This window comes from Anser anser, assembly GCF_964211835.1.
Source record: "Anser anser genome assembly, chromosome: 1".
Classification (NCBI taxonomy): Eukaryota; Metazoa; Chordata; class Aves; order Anseriformes; family Anatidae; genus Anser; species Anser anser.
Window position 1 is genome coordinate 33,416,629 of NC_139720.1, and position 22,782 is coordinate 33,439,410.

At 41.2% G+C, this 22,782-nt stretch overlaps 1 protein-coding gene across 3 annotated transcripts in view; it reads right to left on the bottom strand.

Moving 5' to 3' along the window:
* Positions 1–3,880: 3,880 nt before the first annotated feature.
* LOC310903034 (uncharacterized protein) overlaps positions 3,881–22,782 on the bottom strand; it is a gene marked incomplete at its 5' end in the record, with an annotated part of 45,538 nt that continues 26,636 nt past the window's right edge. For 2 of the 3 annotated variants that reach the window (XM_083845582.1, XM_083845581.1), the window contains one exon: positions 3,881–12,250. The remainder of the gene's footprint in view (positions 12,251–22,782) is intronic. The other variant, XM_083845584.1, reaches the window with a different exon arrangement.

Here is a 22,782-nt window from a genome sequence, read left to right on the forward strand (position 1 = left end):
ATAGGCAAAATGCTACAGGAAAAAACACCTGAGGCATTAATGCTGGTTGACAGTACATCAGAAACTGCTGTAAATTTTCTGATCACCACTCACCTTCTTCAGTTAAGTCGTCCTGCAAAGTATTACACAGTCCCTTGATGGGAAGGATCCAGCCCATGAGGGAGCTGAAACACTTCTGGGTGTTTCCTCCTGTAACCAGCAGCTAATCACGAGACTTCCCATCTACCTTAGATCTGCAAGAATACATTTACGTATGAAAGACAAAGGCTTTAAATTACTCAATGTAAGCCATGAATAACTCGATTAGAATCAATGTCTTCAGCCAGCACAGTTTAGATAAGGCTGAGCCCAAACTCAGCTCTGTAATCAGGTCTCAGTGTGGCATTGCATGATGAATCATAGCCTTATTGGCTTTAGATGGAGCACAGATTTTAGATTGACAGATTGCTGATAGGTTAGTGGATATCCTATTTTCTTGATACTTTTCTTCACGTTAAGAGTTGGAGAAAAACTTCAGGAGGAAGGACTGATTGTGTGCTGTTGTTTTGTAAAGGTGACATGGGCGATAGGGTGTGCTATACGGGTAAGCACACCGGGACCTCCGCTTGGATCCACTCTGCTCGCCGCAGCTTGGAAGAGTGGTGAAGGAACAGAAACCATGCACAGAGAAAACAATACTAAAAGGTATCCAGTGAGTTAGGTTAGACAGAACGAACTCAGTTCCTAGAGTCTGCCAAAGAGAAGACTCAGGGGAGACAAGATCACAGAACATAAATACCTCCAAAAGAAGAGGATTATTCGCATTACCAGAAAATGACAAAACAAAAACTAGTGGCTTCAAACTAGGGAACACCAAGCGCAGCTGAGTAATTACACCCTGAACAGAGCACGGTGCCGGTGAGAGAGGGGCAGGAGGGAGGAAAGAGGTGAGAAGAGAAAACTTAGACCGATAAAGAAGAGAGGATTACAAACATAATTAATGGTTTGGGAAGCAGCGGGATTAGGAGTAGGCACAAGCAACATCCTTTCTCTCTTCACAGGAGAGGTCTGGGGTCTGCTGCAAGCTGCCCACCACAGCAAAACTTCCTCGTCTCCAGGGGTCTTTTCTGTGCAGGCATTTCTTGTCCGGGAGGAACAAAGCAACAAGCTCAGGGCTGCCAGGAGCCCGTGCCCTGTGCCCAACCTCCATGGAAGCCTGCATCCACTGAGCTGCCTGGAGGGCAAAGAGTCCGGGTCCCACAGGGCATCTCGCTTGCCCCAGGCAGGCCTCAGGGCAGGAACCCCAAATCTTTCTCTAACTTGCCACCTCAGCTGGGGAACATTCAGACCAATAAGGCAGCAGGATTTAGGCTAGCCTGGGCTGTGGATTGCATGCATGTGGATCCCCTGCATGGACAGCTTGCTGTCTTTGTCATTAATCCACGAATACTTTTCATTGCCCCAGGGAGGAAAGGCCTGCCCCTGCCCCTGAGGGTCCCCTGAGGTGGGCAGATACTTGGGGTTCACACAAGAGACTGTGCCTTTTAGATAGACAATAAAAAAGCGGTCTTCCGGTTTAGGATTTTTTTTAATTAGGTCATTCCTTCTAAAACAGACATAAGCTTAAAATATTGCCATGAATTAAAATATGCACTTGTATTTGGAGTAAATAAAGCAAATTATGGAAGATGGCAAATTACCATATTCCAGATCTATTTCCAGAAAAGCAGTGTCTGATTAGCCCATAGTTTAATCAGGTAAACAGAGGACAACCAATTCTAAAAATAATATTGGGTTTCATGTCAGTAAAAATTAGCAGGATGAGATCTTTACTCTCTCAGTTGTTTTCAGATTAATTGGAATACATAATGAAAGTAATTACGCTCTGATATTTTGGTGCATGTCTCAGTGTATCTTGGAAGGAGTCCAGTGAGTTGTCTGTCTGTAACTGACTTATAGAATGGTGATTTGTCTTCTGAAATTGCTCCTTATGAGCAATAAGCGAGGAGTGTTTGTATAAATAGTAAACATCTCTTGATTTTTACCAAACTGACTTGCCTTTCTGTGCCCCCCAAAAGATGTCATTAGGAATAAATTACTAAAAAAAATCCCATGTGATTCTCCCACACACACCCAAAAAGTCCCTCTTAAAGCTAAAAATTGAAATTTGGCCTGATATTCAACATGCTTGTATATACTACAGACTGTGTGTGTACAAATCATGATACATTCATGGAAATATTTTTGTGTATGGGGAAAACAGTCTCTGCTATGCCAGGGAAGCAAGTCATCTTTTTTTTCTCCAAAATGTAGCAGAGCTGATAAAGAAGTGTGGGAAAGGCTGGTTAAAAGTCACTGAGTGAAAGCAGGGCATGGCCTGGTGCAGAGGTCAGTTCTTCACAGTATTTCGGGTTTTCATGCAGAATGCAGAGTCCCTTCCACTGTGGTCATTTAAAAAAATGGTGCAGGATAAAAGATGAAATTGGAGATACATTTGGGGAACCAAAAGGCTCTTGAGGTCAGTATCTCCGGTGTCTGTCAGTCCTGCAGCGGTGAGTGCAGTTCCTGTGTTGTGCAATCAGCTCCCTCTCTTCCCAGGTCGCACAAGGTCCCCACAAGGCTTCTCATCACTCCCACTGCTGGTTTTCCTCCCACCCTGCAGGACCTGGGCCTGGCCCCACCAGCACATCCCAGCCCCTCCAGTCCCACACCAGCCAGGTTCCTCGGGTGTTTACGGGACGTGCTCAAAGAGCAGACTCGGTTACAAAATACCTGGTGGTCCCAAAGATCGCATCGTAGCATGTGCCATAGGCTCTGCCCTTCTCTCAAGGCCTGCCACACTTCTCCAGCCTTTTAGGTTCTTTGCGGGTAAGATAAGCAACAAGTACCACTGCAGATCACCATCAGCATGTTGGTGGTGCTTCCGCTGCCAGCAGATCCCAGCGTTACCCCCAGTATACCTTCCCAAACCTCACCCAGACAAAGGGGATGCTGTGCAGGTCTGGAGAAACCCTTCCCCGCTGCAGCCTCCTCTGGGCTGGCTGTGTATTCATGTGTATATTTATGGTGCATAATAGTGACAGGCACATTTTTTGTGATAATTGTTGTCTTTAATTTTTTACAAGCAGAGCTCAGGTGAAAGTTAGGACTAAAATTTTAAGAACGCACAAAAAGAACTTGTTGAAATAGTTTCTGCAGGTAACATCAGTGACCTTTTATCTGCTGTTTACACACACACAAACCCATGAGTTTTTAAATTATGCTTTGAATTTAAAATTAATTTATTATACAAAAGACATATCGATTCTAGTTAGTGAACTGACAGATTGTTTCTGGTCTTCATGGGCTTGATTTCCAAAGGTGTTTGGTGCCTAACAAAGCAGTTCATTACCTTCTGGGGTTTCGGAAAGGCTGCAGCAGGCTGGCTGTTTTGCCTCCACTGAAATCAGTGTGAGTAGGATGCTGAGGCACTTCTGAAAAGCACTTATCTGCATCTCTATGTGCAAGAAGGTCTTTGTAAACACATCCAGATATTCTTTAACTTTTCAGATTCAGATGCAGTTTTTCTTGTCCATTTGGAGGTGTGTTTGTAAGCCAGAAGACAGGAACATTTTCAACTTTTTTTCAGATAAAGTAATGCAAATGAAGAAAATATTCTGTTTGCATCCCACAGCTAAAAACTCAACTGAAAGTAATTCAGGAAAACTTCTTTCATATAGCAGGAACCGAAAAATCTATGTAATAATAATAATAAACAAAAGAAGAATTGTTCCCCATTGTAAAGATTGATACAACGTAATATGTAATATTAGAGCAAAATGATTTAACTCAGGTTGATCAAAGTGATGCAGTACATACGTTTCATATTGAATAAAAAAGCACTTCTGAATTCATTAACATCTGAGGAAAGTTCATTTCTGTGGCACGTTTTTATTTACTTACATAATCAGAGAAAATTTAGGCCTTAGAACAGGTTGTTACTGCAATGAATTTAGATAGCATTTTCAAAGACAAATGTATTAATTTTAAACTAAAACTTCAAATTTAAAGCAAAAAGAATGGCTCTTTTTTTGTTGGTAAACATAAACACTAAATCTGATGTTTCTGTGTTGTACCTCAAGTATGGAAAAATCTTTTAACCGCGTGTGATAATATCCACAAATCTGTAGTATATCCAGTAGATACATGTTGTCCTGAGTATATGACATTACACAGCAGACCCCAATAATGTACTTACAGATATAGCCACAATAGCAACAGACCTCTAACAGCCGCTATTATTACCTTAAGCAATAAAGGACATGACAATTCTAAATCGGAGCAGCAGCTAGCATTTATAAGATTTCAGCGTTCAGACAGACAAGCTACCAAACATCATTTAGATAATGTGTTGGGGCATAAGTGATACTAAACTAATGTGGGTTCGTTATGATGACTCAGAGAAACAACATCGCATTATAAATCCCAGGTAATACGTTTCTGTTCAGAGTGGATGTGGTCTTGCTATGAAAAATAGATATCTTAAAAGTTGTTCCTTTGGGCTAAAAAAGCTGTTTGAATTCCTAAAGGTGACTGAAATACAGTGCAAAGACCTCTAAAAGGCTTAAAAACAAAGAAAGAGAAAGGGGAATAATGAGATTTTATTTTAATATGCAAGTTACTTCGTTGTTATCCTATCACAAGAACCTTGTTATGATCTAATTTGGGGATTGCAAGTTGGTAAAACTTGCCTCAGGGTGCTGGCCCTTCTAGTTTGGTCACATCCAATCAATTTTGTATTATCATAAAAATCTGCCTTTTTTTTTTTTATTTATTTCACCATGACACTCACAGTCCAGGCATGACTGTGCTCAGAGTGCAAATCTGCTTTCTGCAATGCACAGGCGTAATCTTTGCAGTCACGAGAAGTTCACTGGGTCATGCCTAGAAAGTGAAATGAAAAATGTCCTGTTTGCGCTGCTCTCCCCTGCCCCCTCCCAAAGACCCGCCAACTCTTCTGATGATACCCCGGTATGTAATAATGCCTTCTGTGCTGTATTTTCCAACTTCTATTGCCAGGTTTCCTAGCAGCAGGTTGTAATTGGAATCTGACTGTGAAATAAACAGGTACAAAATGACTGACAATCCCCAAAGATGTAAAAATACGTACATTTTAACCCCATGCTGGTAAAAGAGTTCCTGCAATTCTACCAAGTATTCTTTTCCTGAAGATGAAGAAACACTTCCAAACACTAGGCTCTTTGACTTTTTTTTTGAAAATCCTATCAGAATAACAAGCTTATAAAATAAATTTATTTTTATTTTTTCATCATGTGCTTCGGTATGTGTTTTTAGCAGTGTTGTCTTCATACCAGTACCATAGACCAGAGCTACTCAAACTTTTTACCCCCGTGTTTCTTTTCAAAAAATGGGTGTTACACCAAGAATGGTGATTCTTGCAAGAGACTGAGGGGAAGAGGTGATTTGCAGCTAACAATCTGAGAAAAGCAATTATGAATCAAATGGCCAAGGCTCTTTTCCATGAATGCTGCCAGACTCTTCCCTTTACAAACCCTTCATTTCAATTGTTAATAACTCTTCCAAAATTTAACTGTTAGGGCTGAAATTTTTCATGTCTGGCTTCCAAAAGAGTGTCAGCATAAATTGTCCACTTGTTTCCAATAATAAAGTCAGCAGAAAATATATTATTTGCCAATCATACTGTTTACCAGTGATTACTACAACAGTTTTGTCAATAATTTCTGGCAGTATGTTGACTTGAGGCAAGGAAGTGAAATTTGGCACTGAATAATCTGTGTGTGACGGATAAGCCTTTTGTTGTGCATTTATGTCTGCAGTGGGGTATAATGCTCAAATGTAGCCAAGTTACAAATAATTGAAAAAAAATCTGATTGCATATGCTTAACAGCAGCTGATAAACAGCATTTCCAAGGATTCTGTCCATGCTAAGCTGATTTTCTTCCTGACCCCAGGATAAAGGAGGATAAAACGAGACTTTCCCTACAACTACTGGTCCCAGATGCTCTGGCTCTGGAGCTGGACATAAAACTGAGGCTGAGGCTGCGTGGATCTGACCCCTCCCCGTGGCAGAAAAGCGGGGAGGGAGGCGTCAGTCTCCTTTACAGGAGGAAACCACACGGCAGCACCGCTTTGATGAACATTTCTCATTGCCCAGTGGCAGGGGCATAAGACAGACCTGAACACAGGGAATGCCTTAATGTCTTATTCACACAAAACAGAGATGCTCCAGCAGGCCAGACGGAGTGAAAGCAGGTTGTCAAAGGCAGCGGCAGATGAGAAGTTGAGGTCCAGAAGCCCAACAACCCTGTGCCTCCTCCCCAAGCTCTGCTGAGCAGCCCTGGTTCTCCCAGAACATCCTTTAAGGGTTTCAGCAAGTGTACCACTGTGGGGCTGGGCTGGTACCAAAATCCTGAAAATGTTCAAGGAACTGGAAAGCAATTTCCTACCTAACTCTAGGTGGAATGCACATAATGCTCGAGAAAACGAACTGCAGGGAAATAAAAATTGATTTCATAGTTAAGACAGCCGAATGCTGCCCTGGAGACCTGAAATCTGCCACTGACTCACAGAGCGGTTGCGTGAGGCTGCGTGGGGCAAGGCACTTAAAGCTTCACGGATTTGCATCACTTATGCTTTCTTCATTTTCTGAGTTCTTGAATCAAGACCCTGCATTTGTCCTGCAGGAGCACTTCATCCTCACACCTGACACCAGTGAGGGTTGCACTGCACGGAAAAACAAAGTGCCCCAGAGTCTGGTGAATAGTTGTCTCTTGTTTTCTTACTCAGTGTCCAATTTTTGTAGTTAAAGTCATTATTTATAGGCCTCTACTTCAGCTTATTATCTGCAAAATCATACTAATAATACTCTTCATTGAGGCAAAGTAGTTTGACAGTAAGTTCATTACTGTTTGTGAAACAGCTGGATACTCTAATGATGACCATAAAAGAGATGGTCATAAGGAAACAAATAATGCTGCATTGGAGCAAGTTTGCACAATGTGAAATTTATAAGGCATTGGACACTCAATGAACACAAGGATAAAATCAAATACTGAGCTCATTAATGGGCCATCTACATGAAGCAAGTTTTCGTGCCAGGTGTCTTACTTTAAAGAGTTTCAGCAGAAGAGGTCCATCAGCAAGGACAAAAACATAGTATGTGTTCTCTTAATTAAAGACTGATTATAAAGCACAAACCCAAAGGAAGCAAGTTAAAATCTCACAGACTAAAGCCAGAAAACACCAGAATTATGTTTTACTGTTTGACTTCCAAAGCTTTGCGTCTTCTTAATGTTTCTTTTAATACATGATGTTAACACATGCAAATAATAATAACAAAAAAATATAAACAAATAGCAAAGTGCAGGATGGCTAAACTGAAAATTATAAACTTACAGCTTTAAATGCTGATATGCTTTCCTGGGAGCATCATTCAGACCATATGATTTTGCAGTATGTAAATGTAATATTGGCAACACCAAGACTTGATTTAGTACCTAGCAATATATCCCCAAAACCTAGAAGAGACAAGAACAAGATCAACCTCAGAACTCCTACAGAAATGAGAGCTTTAATGTAAAGAAATGTAAACAAAACTTGGGATGACAGCAGTGACACATTTTCCATTTTTTTCCTGACATCTTTCTGCAGCTGATGTGATTTAGCACTGAAATTGAATCCAATGACAAACGGTAAAAATCCCTCTTTGATACAACTTCTCAAAGCAGCCCTCTCTCACAGCATGTGTTCCATGAACACAGGCTGACAATTGGAAAGCAAAAAACAAATGAAAAAATAAAATTAAATAAAAAAAAGAAAAAGGCTAAACCTTTACTCTAGGCAGTCACCTTGTTTTCTCCAGCCTGGTAAATCGGAGGGTCAGGGTAACAAACTAGAGACCAGGGGCACCAAGAAGAGAGGCAGGGCCAAGAGGACATGGGCAGCCCCTGGGTCTGGTTTTGTGGAGCAGTGCAGGGTGGCCCAAGGCACCCGTCCCATCTGAGAGACCAACCAGCCTGCCCTGCTGAAGGCTTCCTTGCTCCTCTCCTCAACTTCGTGCCTCTCACTCAGCAAACCAGCACCCTTAAGCTCAAAGTCCAGAAGGATTTCATCCACTTCACCAACATGGCCCTCAACAAAAAGGAGGCTTCTGGCAGCTTCCCCTCTGTCTTGTGGCCTTTGTAATCAGGAGGTTCCCAGGCACGACGCACCTCTGCATGCCTGTGCTTGAAGAGCCTCAGCTTGGAATGGGGATTTGGAGCCCATACTTAACAAATTAATCCTGTGACTTACAATAAGAAGATTTCATACAGTCCTGCTCAATGTTTTTAAAAAAAATTCCTTATCATACATTAGCATAAAATTAAAAATATGCTCTGTGCTATGCAGGTGATATTTATGCACTGCACTGGGCTCTGGACAGTGACTTATGCATGTCATACACCCCCCTGCCACATGCGTCTGAGGCTTCATGTACAAGATAACCTGGTTATCACAAAAGCTGTGGTATAATTTGGACTTGCCAGTAAAGTTAAAAGCCATTTATAATCTTGAGGAAAATGAAAATACTGTGTATTCCTGACTGTAATATAGCAAATGAGTACTAACCATCATTCTACATTTTTATATCACTTAGAAATTTTTTTCACAGAATATCTGAAGAACCTTTTGGATATTAAATTTGCTATCATGATTGATCTTAATGCATCAGTCATATATTTCTCTTCCTCTTTCAAATTACACTTACTGAAGAAATAGAAATGTACTGAACAAGGAACAAAAATATGTACTCAAAGTGAAAAGAAATGTGCTCTCAATTTTGAAGTTGCAATGAACTGATATTTTTAATTTACAAATACTATAAATATTTCTTATAATTTTCAGGTCAGTCATGTGCAATGGGCTTCCAATGAGACTGCTATATTTATTAAGAATATTTAATCCTTATTTTTTTAGCTAGTCATCGAGTAGACTGCACTGGTGCTCTGCCTCAGGTCCCAGGAATGTGTAATCAGCCTTGAAGTACTGGTGGGCCAATCCTGCAAGGTACAAAACAACTTCATCTTTCATTTCAGTAGAAGATGAGAATGTTTTGCATCCCTTAGGAAGAAGCACATGAAAGAATCTGCTCTAAATTAGCTGAGAAACAGCTTCATGTGAAATTTTGCATTTGTTTCTAATGAGAAAAGTAATTTCCAACAGAAGAGTACAGCTATGCCAGCAGAACGTTTGACCCACTGATTTCAGGATTTCTTTCCATTTCTGAGAAATTTCCCATTCAGAAAGAGACTGACATGTTGTACACTGTCCAATTTTGTTTTGTTTCTTAAGTTTTTAATAAGTGTTTCTTAAGAACACTTCCAGAAGTGTTCTGAGTGCTTACAAAATCACTGTGAAGTACTTTATTCTAAGGATACTACCCACAAACAACTAATGTAACCTTATTCTGTACACATTCATTGAAATATTTATTAATGAGGCAGAATTGTTGATCGTAATCCTGAAGTGATGCACTAAAAAGGAGACCTGTTATAACAAAGTTCTTAGTAGGGTACGCTGGATCAGCTAACTCGAGTGAGCTGCACATGCTGCAACAGTCAGCGCTGATGTAGAGAGAGAATTTTTGCATCAGAGCAGGTAAACAAAATACTTTTGTCAAAAAATCTACCAGGTTCAACGGAGCTGGACTTTATTAGAGCAAAAGGTGACAAAGGAGAAAAGAATGATGTTTTGTTTATCCCTTCTGCAAGCAAGACTTTTTGAAATTCTTTTGAGCGTATGCATTGGTCGAAGCACATTTTTCAAATGAAAACTGCTTTTTGTGCTTTGTAGATATATACATTTTCAAATTTTCCTTAAAACCTGACATTTTGAACAGTCAGCTTTTCAGCAGTCATGGCCTGAGCCACTGAAAGCAGGCTTTGGTACAGGTCTTACATGTGTTATGTACAGTGCCTTAGTTCATTCTGTGTTATAAGTAAATTCATTTTTAGGAGATATATCAACATTCTCTACTTTTAAATGTTATTTTAAAAAATCTTAAACTTTTTTATCTCAGCATCTTTTTTAAAGTTTGTTTAGTACAAACATTCAAAGCATTTATTTATTTCATTCTGTTTCTTTCTTTATATTTGTTCTTAAGATTCATAGCAAATCAAAAATATCTGTTCATCATAGGAACAAAAATTACAAGGTCAGTGATGCTCTGTTTGCTTGTCATTGATTGTTGTTTTTTTCAACTCGGTTATCAAAGGAGGTTATTGAATATGAGAGGATAAATTAAATGGAAGGTCTGGCTTGTACAAATTAGCTGATCACATCAGACCAGCTGCCTAGTTTACTGCCCTGCTAGTTCACACAAAGTGAAGAATATATCCTAGCTGTGGAGAAAAAAAAAAAAAAAGAAAAAAAAAAAGTGTATTTATCCTTCTGCACCCATTCATACGGGCTGCAAATCTACCATCTGCCAGGGATAAAAGGTGGATCGAGCTGCACCATTTCACGAGCAGAGTAGGAAAAACCGCACTGCAATCCAATCATCGTAACCACCGCAATTACCCAGCCCCACAGCAGCGCTGGGGAAGTGGTCAATACGTTCCTTCAGCTCATGAAGGGAGGGGAGGACAGGGCCAGCTGCCATCCCCCGAACCTCTGTGGAACATCGTGTGCCATTTCATGTTGCAGTGGCATCCTGGTTTAGGTGATTTCAGAACAACGCTGATTGCTGGAGCACCTATGTGTATACTTTACTCAGTTGGAAGACAGCTAACTTCCGATTATCAGACCAAAACATAACATGTTTGAGCTTGTTCCTGTCAGCCAGTTTGAGCAAGTGGTTCCCTTTGCCTGAGAGCATCACCCAGTTTATGATGCTTTGCTGTGGACTACCTCATGATCAGTCCCTAAATTTATTTGGAGTTGTGCGTGTGGTTACTTGCAAGCAGTGCAGGTATATTCCACAGCGGGCAGGGTATTTATTGTTCACAACATCCAGTATGTAGCCAAGCTGCAGAGTAAGCTATAGCAGTATCAGTGCCTGATATCTCCTCATGCTCTGCATGCCTGTGGTTGCATGCATTGACTTGCGGCATGAGTCACATAATGATGGGTTACCTCCGCGACACCGTATCGTATGAGCATGGCACAACAGCGGTGGGAAGGGTGAAAATACAAATACACCTCCAAATAAATGCCATGGAAGCGATTATACGATGCAGTTGCCCACTGCAGCTGAGGAGTGGGCTCTGGCCCTGGGAGCTCCTCTCGGTCGCACAGACCTGTGGCTGAAAACAAAATTGTCTTTGGAACAAAAGAGCCCTCTTTTACAACCGGAGCAGTGAATTCCAGCTGGGTACTGACTCAGCACAGTACTCAGCACAGACACACGAAAAATCAGAAATCATAAAAGTCCTAGTAAAGATAAAGGTCTCTACTGGCACCAGGGCAGTCTGACCACATTTCTCCCAGCCCTTGCTTTTGGTCCTACTTCAGTGTTGTCCCACATCACCTCATAATGTCATACTTGACATTAATAAATGACTTTTACCACTTACCAGGACAGAGTTGACAGGGGAGAGATGTCCTGCCTTTGCTGTTTGCAGGGCTGGATGTTCTCCTGCTCAGAGCCGCGTTTCCTGAGCTGGCCGAGGCATGGAGAGCAGGTTCATCCTCACACTGGGGGGGCTGGCCCCACATGGAGATACGGCATTGCTCAGCAGAAGTTGTTTACCATGAAAATAGCAATGTCTTCTCCCAGATAAATTATTTTGTGTCCGTTGAGGTTACCTTATGGCCCAGATGTATCAGAGCAGAGAGCCTGGAAGGGCCTGCAGGGGCAAACAACACTCGAGGGCACAGAGAGCAAAGGGGAAACGTTGCAGCTCCCTCTGCCCTGCACAGCTCTGGGGACCTCTTGGTTTTGGTTTTTATGAGAGGCGTAAAAGCAGAGGTAAATCAGATAGGTAGGAAGAGCAGATAATCCAGGAAGTTCAAGAGTTAAATTGTCTCCAAAGTTTGTTCTCCCATGGAGATGAAAGGAGCAGCTCACACGTGGCCCAGCTGTAGCCTCGGCCGTGCAGCTGTGCACTCATGTTCCCTCTCCACCAGGGATTTTATCAGCTGCACCTCCTCACACTCAGCATAACTTTAAAAGGATACAGTTCCATGTGCAGCTACGTCTACATGATGTGTACAGCTCTGCTTCTTCCACAAATTGCACTTCATTTCTTCCAGACGTTTTGTACTTCTGCTTCTATTAAATAAAACAAATAATAATAATAATAATAATAAAAACACTTTTCTCAAACATCTCGACCAAAGAGTAGCCTTGAGAGAAAGTGGCAGATGTCCAGGAGACTTGAAGCACTCGAAGGTTTTCTGAAGAGCATGCGGGGACACTCTGGCACTCCTGGAGATTGGGTTCTTGCCCCGGTGTTTCACAGGCCACAAATCAGGAGCTTTTCTCTGCATGATAGTTTGAGGTACTGATAAGCAGATGCCCTAACCCAGGTAGAGCATTCCTGCTTGAGGGGAAAGAGACAACAACCAAAATACTAGCAGTAACAGCTATCAAGATGCGTGTGTTTACAAGTCAGATTTCTGCGTATCCTTTTGTTCTGTTATCTACATACATTCGCCTTTCATGCTGTCTGCTGACAGCGTTTGATACATTTTTCCTCCTGTGTCTATTTTTAGTTGCCATAGGAACTTTCTTATTTCCTGTCAGCTGATGTCGGTATTTAATACTATTAATTGTATAAAAGAGTGTTGATTCTGGGACTCTAGATGCTGAAGGAAAGCCTTAGGAAGGCAGAACACACATTGCAGCTTACCCAATCTTTTATTCATTTATTTCTATCAATATTTAATTCAAAAAGCCAGATACTGTAATAACAGCTGTTACCACATCAGTGGAATCCAGAGCAGATCCTCTCCAGCCGTTTCTTCTTGTTTGGTCTAAGTTTCCCTCCCACTACAAGAAATACACTCATTTGAAAAAGTATCTTTTGTCTGTTTAGTTTGTAGTTTCATTCTTCCTCGCTCCCCACACATCCCATTCTTTTTTATTTTTTTCCAAAATAAAAATTAAAATCTGCTGTTAGAATGAATGGGAGTGAAAAGAGAAATTTCCAGCATATAAAGAAATACTGTCTGGTAAAACACTGGGATCTGAGGAGGGTTTCTTTATGGCAAAGCCCAATTCTTCTTCTCTTAAATATAATAAGTTTTTTGCAAGTGACTATTTTTTTCTATTAAATTTGTTCTGTGACCAGAAAGAAATAAAGAATGACCGCAATAAACTGTAAAATGCTATAGCTTAATCTGGTGCTTTCTTTATCCACATCAGCTTTAAAATCTCCACAGTCTTTCCCATGAACTGATCACACACATGGAGAAAATACGTGATCAACACATACTAGTGTTGCTTTTGAACTAGCATTATACAGAATGCCTACACAAGTTTAGTCCTGTCCTGATCTGGAAAAACTGAGAAAAATAGCAGCATTTCAAACCCTTCTATTCCTTTTTCCATTCCACATCACTACTCTTCATAAGATGAAGGAAAACGGGTAGCTGGGAATAACGAAACCAGCAAATAAACTAACATTTATGGCTTGAGAAAATAATTCCACTGGTGTAACTTAAATCACGCAATCCAAGGTGTGGTTCAAAGCATCCTAAAGACAACTTCACCGACATCGGGGGCCTTCAGGTTGGTCCCACTGAACGGAGTAACGGGAGCGCTAACGAGCTTGCTGGAGCGCTGTGAGGATCATATCCTGCTGGGGAACGTTCCCGAAGCTTAAGGTGTGCACTGCTGCTGAGACAGGCACTGGTGAGCGTTTCAGTGGCTATAACTCAACAGACCCGGCATCCAAGCCGATGGGTTTTCAGCCTGAACCTCAAAGCCCCTCGACAGAGGGCCCCTTCTGTGGACGTCCTTCCCAGCCACTCCATCGGCAATGCCGCCAGTGCCCTGGCTCACCTCGACGGGGAGGGAGCATCCCCGGCCAACTGCCCTGCAGAGGGTGACTACACTTCATTTAGGCCCCTCTAAATTAAAGGAGAGCAGTTGGGCAACAGCACATGCTTTTATTGTTTTTAGCAAAAGCAAAATGTGTTAAACGTTGGCTTTTCATCCAAACAAGAGGAACTGAAGGTTTTAGGAACTGGATATTTATTCTTTTGACATTTTTTTTTCTTGTTGTTGTTGGTTTGGTTTAGTTTGGTTTGGTTTGGTTTGGTTTTTTGTTTGTTTGTTTAAGAAGGGGTTTAAAACAACAACTTCTTTGGAAGAGAAAGTGTACATGCACATAAAAGTAGTTTTTATTTATTAAAGGTATCCATAGAGAAGATAACTATGCAGATTATTTCACTGTAGGATTGCTTGGGACCATGAAAGACTTTGAATTTTATTTTATAAATCTAGAAATCAAAATATAAAACTGAGTGCAGAAAAAAAAATCTTAACTAGATTTTTTTCTATAATGTTTTTCCAAAAATGAGTCTCCTGGTTAAACCAGTAGTCAAATGCTTACCATTTTTATAAACTAAAAAATTCCCCCCAACAACTCATAATTTTCTATTCGTTTTCAGGAATACGTTATCACACTGATCTATATTGAACAACTGGTGCATAGATCTGTAAGTGCAGCCAAGCTAAGATGAAAATCACTCCCAGTTCAACGTCAGTAGTATGCAAGACATTTATAATATTGCATTAAATTGCAAGGAAACTACCAAGGTACCAAACAGTATCCAACTTTCCTGGCAAAACTGAGGCACAAGCTCTGGAGCAGCTCAGAGAGGCAGCTCTGAGGTGGATGTTTGGTTTCCATCCCCTTCTCATACGATGGCAGAGAGGAGCAGGGAGGCTGCAGGACCAGGCAGCAGTGTCCCGTGGGAGGGGAGCCGAGGGGCTGCGCAGGGCCAGGCAGCTCCAGGCCATGGGGAGGACCAGGCAGGTCCCCCAGGTGGGCAGGAGAGCAGAAGGAAGCCAGGCACACCATCTGAAAGCAGTGGGAGGGAGATGAGCAGGAGAATAAGCCCAAAAAACTGTGTAAGGTCAAAGGCAGCAAACACCAAAATCACTTCTAGAAACAAATCTGGAGCATTGCTCTTCCTCCTCTTTGGGTCACTGCAGCAGCAAAGGGAAAGGAGCAAGCTGTTGCCTGCCTTGCATTGAGAGTGTGAGCATGCTTGCTTATCCACTGAGCAAATGCGGCCCAGCAGTGACTTTGTGAGGTTCAGCAAAGGATGAAACGAGTTATGAGAACCACACTACTGAGACTCTAATAACATCATGCGGACATCTGAGGACACTGTTGTACTTACCAGAGCATGAGAATCAACATCATCCTCTCTAAGTTATACAAATGAAAGAAGGTTATTTAGTGTCCATCTGTTTTTGTTCAAGAGATAGTAAATAACTGTTCTTCAAATATCCACGGAGGGGTTTCAATTGCTCTTAGCTGCCAGATAGCTGGATTTTTCCTAGCCTACAACTGTCACCTTCCATGTCATCCGAGACCAAAGTGAGGCATTCCCGCTTTTTATACCTCTTTCATTAAGACAGCATGATTGCTTTGTTTATACAACACAGATATTACTACAGCTCAGGGAATAAAAAATTAATAGGTACTATCCAGCAGAGGGAGCACAATAACATAAAAACCCTTCAGCTGTAAGGTGGAGAACTTTTTCTATTAAAATCCACGGTATTTGGCAATCTGATTTTACTGTTTTAACATATGGAGTGGAAAAGACAGAATTGAGAGAGAGAAAGAGGGAGAGAGAGAGAGAAAAGAGACGAGAAGGTACCAAACAAATACAAGTAGCAAAATAATTGATTTCTTGGCATTTTCATTGATAATAATGGAGAGGTAACATACTGCTGGAAAAATTAAGGTTTAATAAGAAAAAGATTACAGACAATCTTCAGAAGAGTAATAACATTTGTTTTAAAGTCCTGATTTTAATTTAAGTAGGAGTGGCAGCTCTGGCTGAAAGATTCAAGTGCTGCTTTCAGTTTGACTGTGCACTTCCTCTTGTTTTTAATGAAGTTATATATCAGGAATAACTGATGTACTCATTCATTCGGTTTGTGCGTAATTTTTAGAGTCCGATATGACAGAAATCTTACTAGATACGTTCTCTGTTCTGTGACTGTTACACTTTCTAACCCGATCATGCTGAAATAATTGTGAATTAAAAAAAAATAAAAAATAAATCAGGAACTGAGCACCTATTTTATAAGAAATGGTCATATAGGGGAGAAAGAATTACAACATTTTGATGTGACTTACATGCATTACAGTAATTAAAGAAACAATGTAATAGTGTAAAAGTGTTGCCATCTTAAATGCAAACATTTCTCAGGGTGCATTTCATTAATATATTTATACCACGAGATTTTTTAATTAGGACATCTAAATTCTAAGCTCTGCCACTGACTGTTATTTGACCTTTGGCAATTCACAGTCTTTCTAAGAGAGTTTCTGTTATCTTTGTAATGAAAATCATATTGATTTCACAGCTGGGTAGAGTGTAACAGCAGCTTTGCCTGCTGGTAGAAAGTACCGTTGAAATAAAAACATAATTTTAAAAGGAAAGAGAGAAGAAAGAACTGGATGTTCTGATCAGAAATGCTAACTACAGCCAACATGAGGTAGAATATATTTGGCTTAACTTTTATATGTTTACTAAACAAAAAGCCACACTTGATGAAGACTGATTAGTATTTTTCTGTTAAGCAAACTGAAAATTTTCTCCACAAACTGGCAGTAACATTAACAACTGAAACAAAATAGCTATACTGCTAGCTACTGAAGATGCCCACATCCAGCAGGCTCTTCATTTTGTTGTATAATGTCCTAAGGAAACGAGGCTTATGCCGTCTCACTATCAATTCACTCAACTGTTACTCCGCTTTTCCTGGCAATTTTTCAACCTGTTGGACAATTTCAACCAAATCTAGAGAAACAGTGAAGCTGTTGGAGATACTAAAGACTTTTGACCACCAGCTTCAGCTGAGATTGGATGAAGTTTGATGGACACCTGCTACCTTTGCTAGTCTCACATTTGACTGGTCATACCAAAAATAACACCCAAAGCAAGATACTGCTAGAGGTTTCTTATCTCTGTTACAGACACAGAATCTTTCCCCTCGCAGGACAAGTGGACCCACAGGAAGCAAAGTTGTCATGTTGAGAAAAGGTCTGAAGAATTATTTCTTAAGCACACCAAAACTCAAACGGTTTAACTTATAGTTCTATATTAGTCATGTCTGAAGGTCACAGCAAACTTGCAAATATGCTATAATATCCTTTTTAGAATTATGATGACTTCACTAAGGTTATTAAGATGGTAGTCAAAACTGCATAAATTCAAAAATGTATTATTAGAAGTTTCTTATTGTTTATCACCGAAGCATTCTCCCGATCCTCTGTAGATATGCAAATCCAAGAAATTAATGTTTACAAGGTTTTATTGCCGTTTCTCCAATTAACAAATGCAAATACCTTTTGCTGGGCCAAGACAGCCCCTCGTTATCTCACAACAGCCAACAAAATGTCTGGTGCAGGCAGCTTCCCAACAGCCCCACTCACTCTCACGTACACGATGGCTGCTACCAGCACCTGCTGTGTGGTTAGCAGGGATCAGTAGTGACTGGTAAGTAGTAGAGAGAAAAGAAAGAATTACCCTGGCCAAATACTGCTGCACACACAGTGAATTACCTATGATTCAGCCTTTCACTCCTTTTGGCGGCAGCTGGACAGTCGGCACCCGGAACTTGTCCCCACAGATGACATACATGTAGCTCCAAACCCGTTTCTTTCCCAGGCAAGCAGATAAACGTGTGTGTGAGAAGATATGTGAAATACTGGTGAGAAGAACCCTGTGTGAGAAGGAGCTTAAGTGTGGTGCGAGCTATCTGAAAGGATCCAGGGTTCATCAGTTCCACTGCCCAGAAGTGATCTATTTAGGCTAATGCAAAGTCCCTCAGACCTATAGGAGCTGTGTGGAAAAGAAACCCCAAAGGAAGAAGATTCTGAAATCCACAGACTTTACAGTATTTTTGAAGTCATAAATAACTCCTGAGGTCAGGAGGCCTTGCGTCAGCAGACAAGAGGACTAACAGACTGGAGTTCAAACCACCTCTTCCATTATTTTTTTTTTTCTGTAAAGGTTGTATGTCAAGTACCTAACAGAGAACAGAATAGCCTTTTTCCTGTCCTGTGCATTTAGTAAAGCTGGAACTGGCATTGCAGTGCCCCATCTTTGTGAACATAGCAAACACTGCTGTTCATCAAGGGTGCTGTACAGAAGTTTGCACACAGGCCTTTGGGTTTCCACCAGTGCAGGATTATCAGCCCAGGCACAGCTGGGCCAAAACACACAGCGAACCCTGATCCTGAGCTTTGGGCAAGGCCTGTGCTGGCTTTTGAAATCTGTCATTTTAATGTATGTACTTCCAGGAATTGCTGCTATGCAAATACATCGGTGATAACGCACATTAGATATATGAGTTTAGCTTTAAATTTTAGTCATTTTAAACATCCACTCAAAGTTATTTGTCTCAGACTCAAGACTTGATTAAAATTTAAAGGCTTTAAGTGTGGAGAATTAAGCCTTTTAATCCAATTTTCTTAAAAACTTGCCTCATATTTTTGTCAGTCTCATTAACGTTCGTGCCAATATGCCCCACATGCAAACAGACCAAGATACCGTGCAGCACTCCGCAGTGTAGTAAAGCGGTATTTTCAAAACACAGGGTTATGCTACTGCTTAGCAAACCCCAGGAGGGCCTGGGGGACGGACTTAAGCCCACGCATACGCCGCAAGGCTCTTCTTACACGCCTGTGTCGTGTGAGGCACACGTGTGTGGCAGGGAAAATGTCGAGCCCCAGCACCCATGCTGTGCTGACACAACTGCTCTGCTGCTTTTGTCTCCGTGAGCCGGGTGGGTGAGGTACTTTTGCCAAACTTGTGTCACTAGGAGAAGTGGCGTAACTCCCTCCAAGATTTATTGTTTTCCTCCAGCAGCCGGTGCCGCACCTCCGCTAGGAGTCTCTGCCGGCACAGCCGCTCCGGCGCCGCACGGCCCGCGGCTGAGGCGACAGCACCCCGGCACTAATCCTTCCGTCCCAGCTTCCCTGAGCGCTTGGGCCCTGCCCTTCCCGGGCCTTGGCACCTGCTCCATCCATCGGGTGCCGCAGTGCTCTCCTCCTCTGCCCTGGCAGTAGCAGTACTTCGTGGGCAGGGAGCTCTCCTGGCAGAAGCGATACGGTATGTCCCAGCAGCACGAAGGAACTGTGTACGAGAAACCAAACATCAGGCCGTCCCTCTGAAATCCGGCTAATCGGTTTCAACAGGTACGGGAAGAGTCTGATAAAAATCTTCATTATTTAAGGACGCGTTTTTAGCTGGCATCAAGGTATACGTTCAACTTTTTTTAAAAAAAGTTTTGATTACCTGATAGAATATGCTTATGGGTGCTATGTTCCAGAGAAACATAAATCTCTTTTGTGGTAAACGCTTTTACCATAACGCCCTTGTTTTTCACTTTTTTTTCTCCCCTGTATGCAAAAATTCACAAGAACCTGCTTTGCAAAACAAAATCTTGAAAAAAAAAAACACAACACTCTTAGGAACAGATGAAGAGAAAGAGTTTTTTACCCACAGACCATTATGGACCATTAAGGATGCACCAAACTGATACTCACTTATCTAGGTTAATGGCCATCATGAACCATCCGTTGCTATGAAACTGTTTAAAATCCATTGTGTCTATTCAATGTAAGGAAATGTACCTGTAAAACCATTTTGAATATGTGCCTGATCTCCGTTAGAGAATATGAATGCTCAGAACAGAGGTGCTGGTTTTAAAAATGCCACAGAAATGTCAGGACTCTTCCTTCTTACAACTATTTCATTTTGAGCTTCTCAATTAAACACTCGACTGTTTATTAACCTTGTTGTCATTTTCATGTGTCTTTCATGTGAACATACTTTCTTAAGAGCTAGATCCACATGGAATTTAAGTCCGTCAACAAGCTGCTAAATGGCGCGGATTCCCAGTATGCAGAGCCACTGTTCACGCTATTTTATGGACATGCAGGAACTCCTGTCTTGTTAAACTCTTAGTGTTTTAACATGTTATAGGGAACTTGCTGCAGGTTGCGGTTTGAAAAATACCAGTGGCAAGGTGCTAGTGAGCTCTCTTTAAGTAATCAACCTCAGGCAGTAGAAGTGACATGGGTTTGAGAGGCTGGAGCATTTTGCTAATAAATTTAATGGACAGAGCTTCTTATTACGGAGGCCAGACTGCTCGCAGTAGTTGACCAGTCTTATTTACAGTTAACTTCAGATAACCTTATAATGTGCTGACATCTATGGGACCTGTATGCCTGCAAGAGCATAGGATTTCAAGTCCTGTGTTTACACATGTGGTACTTCCAAACAGTGTTTCTGCCCCCTGTTTAGTTTGCCTTCAGCCCCAGCTGAACCACCTTTCCCAACAAGCAGGACATGTCGGGTAAGATACCTGTTCCCTAACTGCATCTTTCCTTGATTTGGGGTAGCATTGAACCAAAGTCTCCCATCTGTCCCTTCCTATGCTCCAGGCAATGTTTCTAAGCCTTACCTGCTGAGAAGGCCCCACAGCTACTTTTAGCAGCGGAAGAGGATTACACATCATATACATATATCCATGCTACATATCTGGTCCCATTGCATGCACATACACCGATGAAAGGAAGTGAAAGGGAGAACAGAGGTTTGAAGTAAGTCTTGGGTTTAGTGAGGCATCCCGGGCAGGCACCTTCAGGCCACGTGCCATAAATCTGGAGCATGTAGGGCCAGGGGTCTCCCAGGGTCTCCGTCGGAGAAACCAGGGGAAGGGCAGTGCTTCCCAGGAGCCTGGGCCCCAGGGCCCAGCCCAGCATGGCTCTGCGGCACCAGGTGCAGCTCAGTGCTCAACTGGGGCTGCTGACGGTGCCATCCTTGGGGAGCAAGCCCTCCTGAGGCCTCAGCAGCTAACAGGGAAAGAGGATGCAGGCAGCTGGCAAAAGTGCCTTGAGGTGGATATTGCTGTGCTGCATTTAAACCAGTTTGTTTGTTCCTGGTTTTGCCCAAAGAAGACTTTCCACAGCTGAATGGACTAACCTATTTAAATTCTAATATTCAAGAAATAGAAGAGTTGAGTCAAATTTCTGTGACATCCTGCAGGAAAAGTGCTATGCCCCAGTGATGTGACAGAAATGCAAACAAACTGAATTCAAGTTATAATGCAAACTGGAAAAAAAAAAATAATTATTGTCCAGAATTAAACAGATTCAAAGCCCAGTGTCAGCCCAGTGCCATGTTTGAGAACACTGATTTATAAGTGTGGAGTCAGGCTCCACAGCCCAACCATTTGATTCTGGAGGATGCAGGCAAAAAGACTGCAATATGGATTTTTAAAGTTCTCTCTGAAATGTGTACATGTTCTCCTTTTATTTTTTTTTATGGATTTCATATGATACATATAATTTTTGAGAACTAAAGTGCTACTTCTAATATTTCCAGTTAAATGAAATCTTTGAAACAGAAGGAATGATAATATAAAAATCTAAAACTATATTTAGTATTCTGAATGCAATTAGGGCAATTTCATTCAATTGATTTCTGAGGTTCCCACATGAGTGATCTACAGTGATATCATTCAGTACAACAGTAACAGGTGCTGAAAAAGTAATTTTAAACAAATGAATTTTATCACATTATATGTTTTTCCTCTATTACAGCCAACTTTCCAAGTATTTCTGTGCAATTATCTAAATGAAGGTATATCAAAAAGTACTTTATTCCAAGACGTATTTCCATTTTTCATTACAAGATCACAGGAGTAATAGCATTGTTTACTCTCTTTTCTACAGAAGGATTTTATCACTGCTTGAAGACAATGATGAGACAGCATAAGAGGAATACAGGAAGCCTATCTTGTAAACTACAGTTTTACTACTAGAGTAAAATACACAGTAGAGCTAGGAGGGACCTCTACAAGACACCTAATCCATCCTCTTTCCTGCAGGAAGTGGTTATTCAAGTAGTCTGATGTTACAGATCTCCAATGGAGATGGAAACTCCAAAAGCTTGCCAAGCAATCTATTCCCTATCTTCACCATTAAAGTTTTCTGTAATTTCTAAAATAAATCTTTCTTGCTGTAATTTAAGCCTATTACTTCTTGTTCTATAAAACATAGGCAAGGGAAATAGATTGTTCTCTTCCTCCTTGGAGCAACCTCTTGTGTTATAATGTCTTCACTTTCTCTTTTCTGTGTCAGACTAAACTAACCTAATTTATTCATTTTTTTCTTTTAGGTTATAATTTCTACACATCTGATCTTTCTTGTCACTGTCCTCTGGTCTGTCTCCAGATGGTTCACTTCTTTCTTAGTGTGGTGTCTAAAACTGAACATGGTATTCTAATTCAGTATAAAATTAAGATTTGCTAGCCCCAGATTTCATCTGATTGTTTAAATAATGAAGCTGATCATCTCCCAGGGGAAGGATACCAAAGCTGTCATTGTAGTGCATAGTAATTGTCCTGCTGGAAACAAAAGTTGCAAGTTAGATTAATTAAAACACAGTTCAGTGAAAATCAATCTAAAGAAACTTGTTTTCCTTTGGATTTGTGTCTTAAGCCTGATTGACTGAACATCTTGGAAGGCACAAACTCTGATTCTGGTTCTCCTTGGTCATAATATTCACATGGATTTTATGGTGTCCAGTAATAGAGAA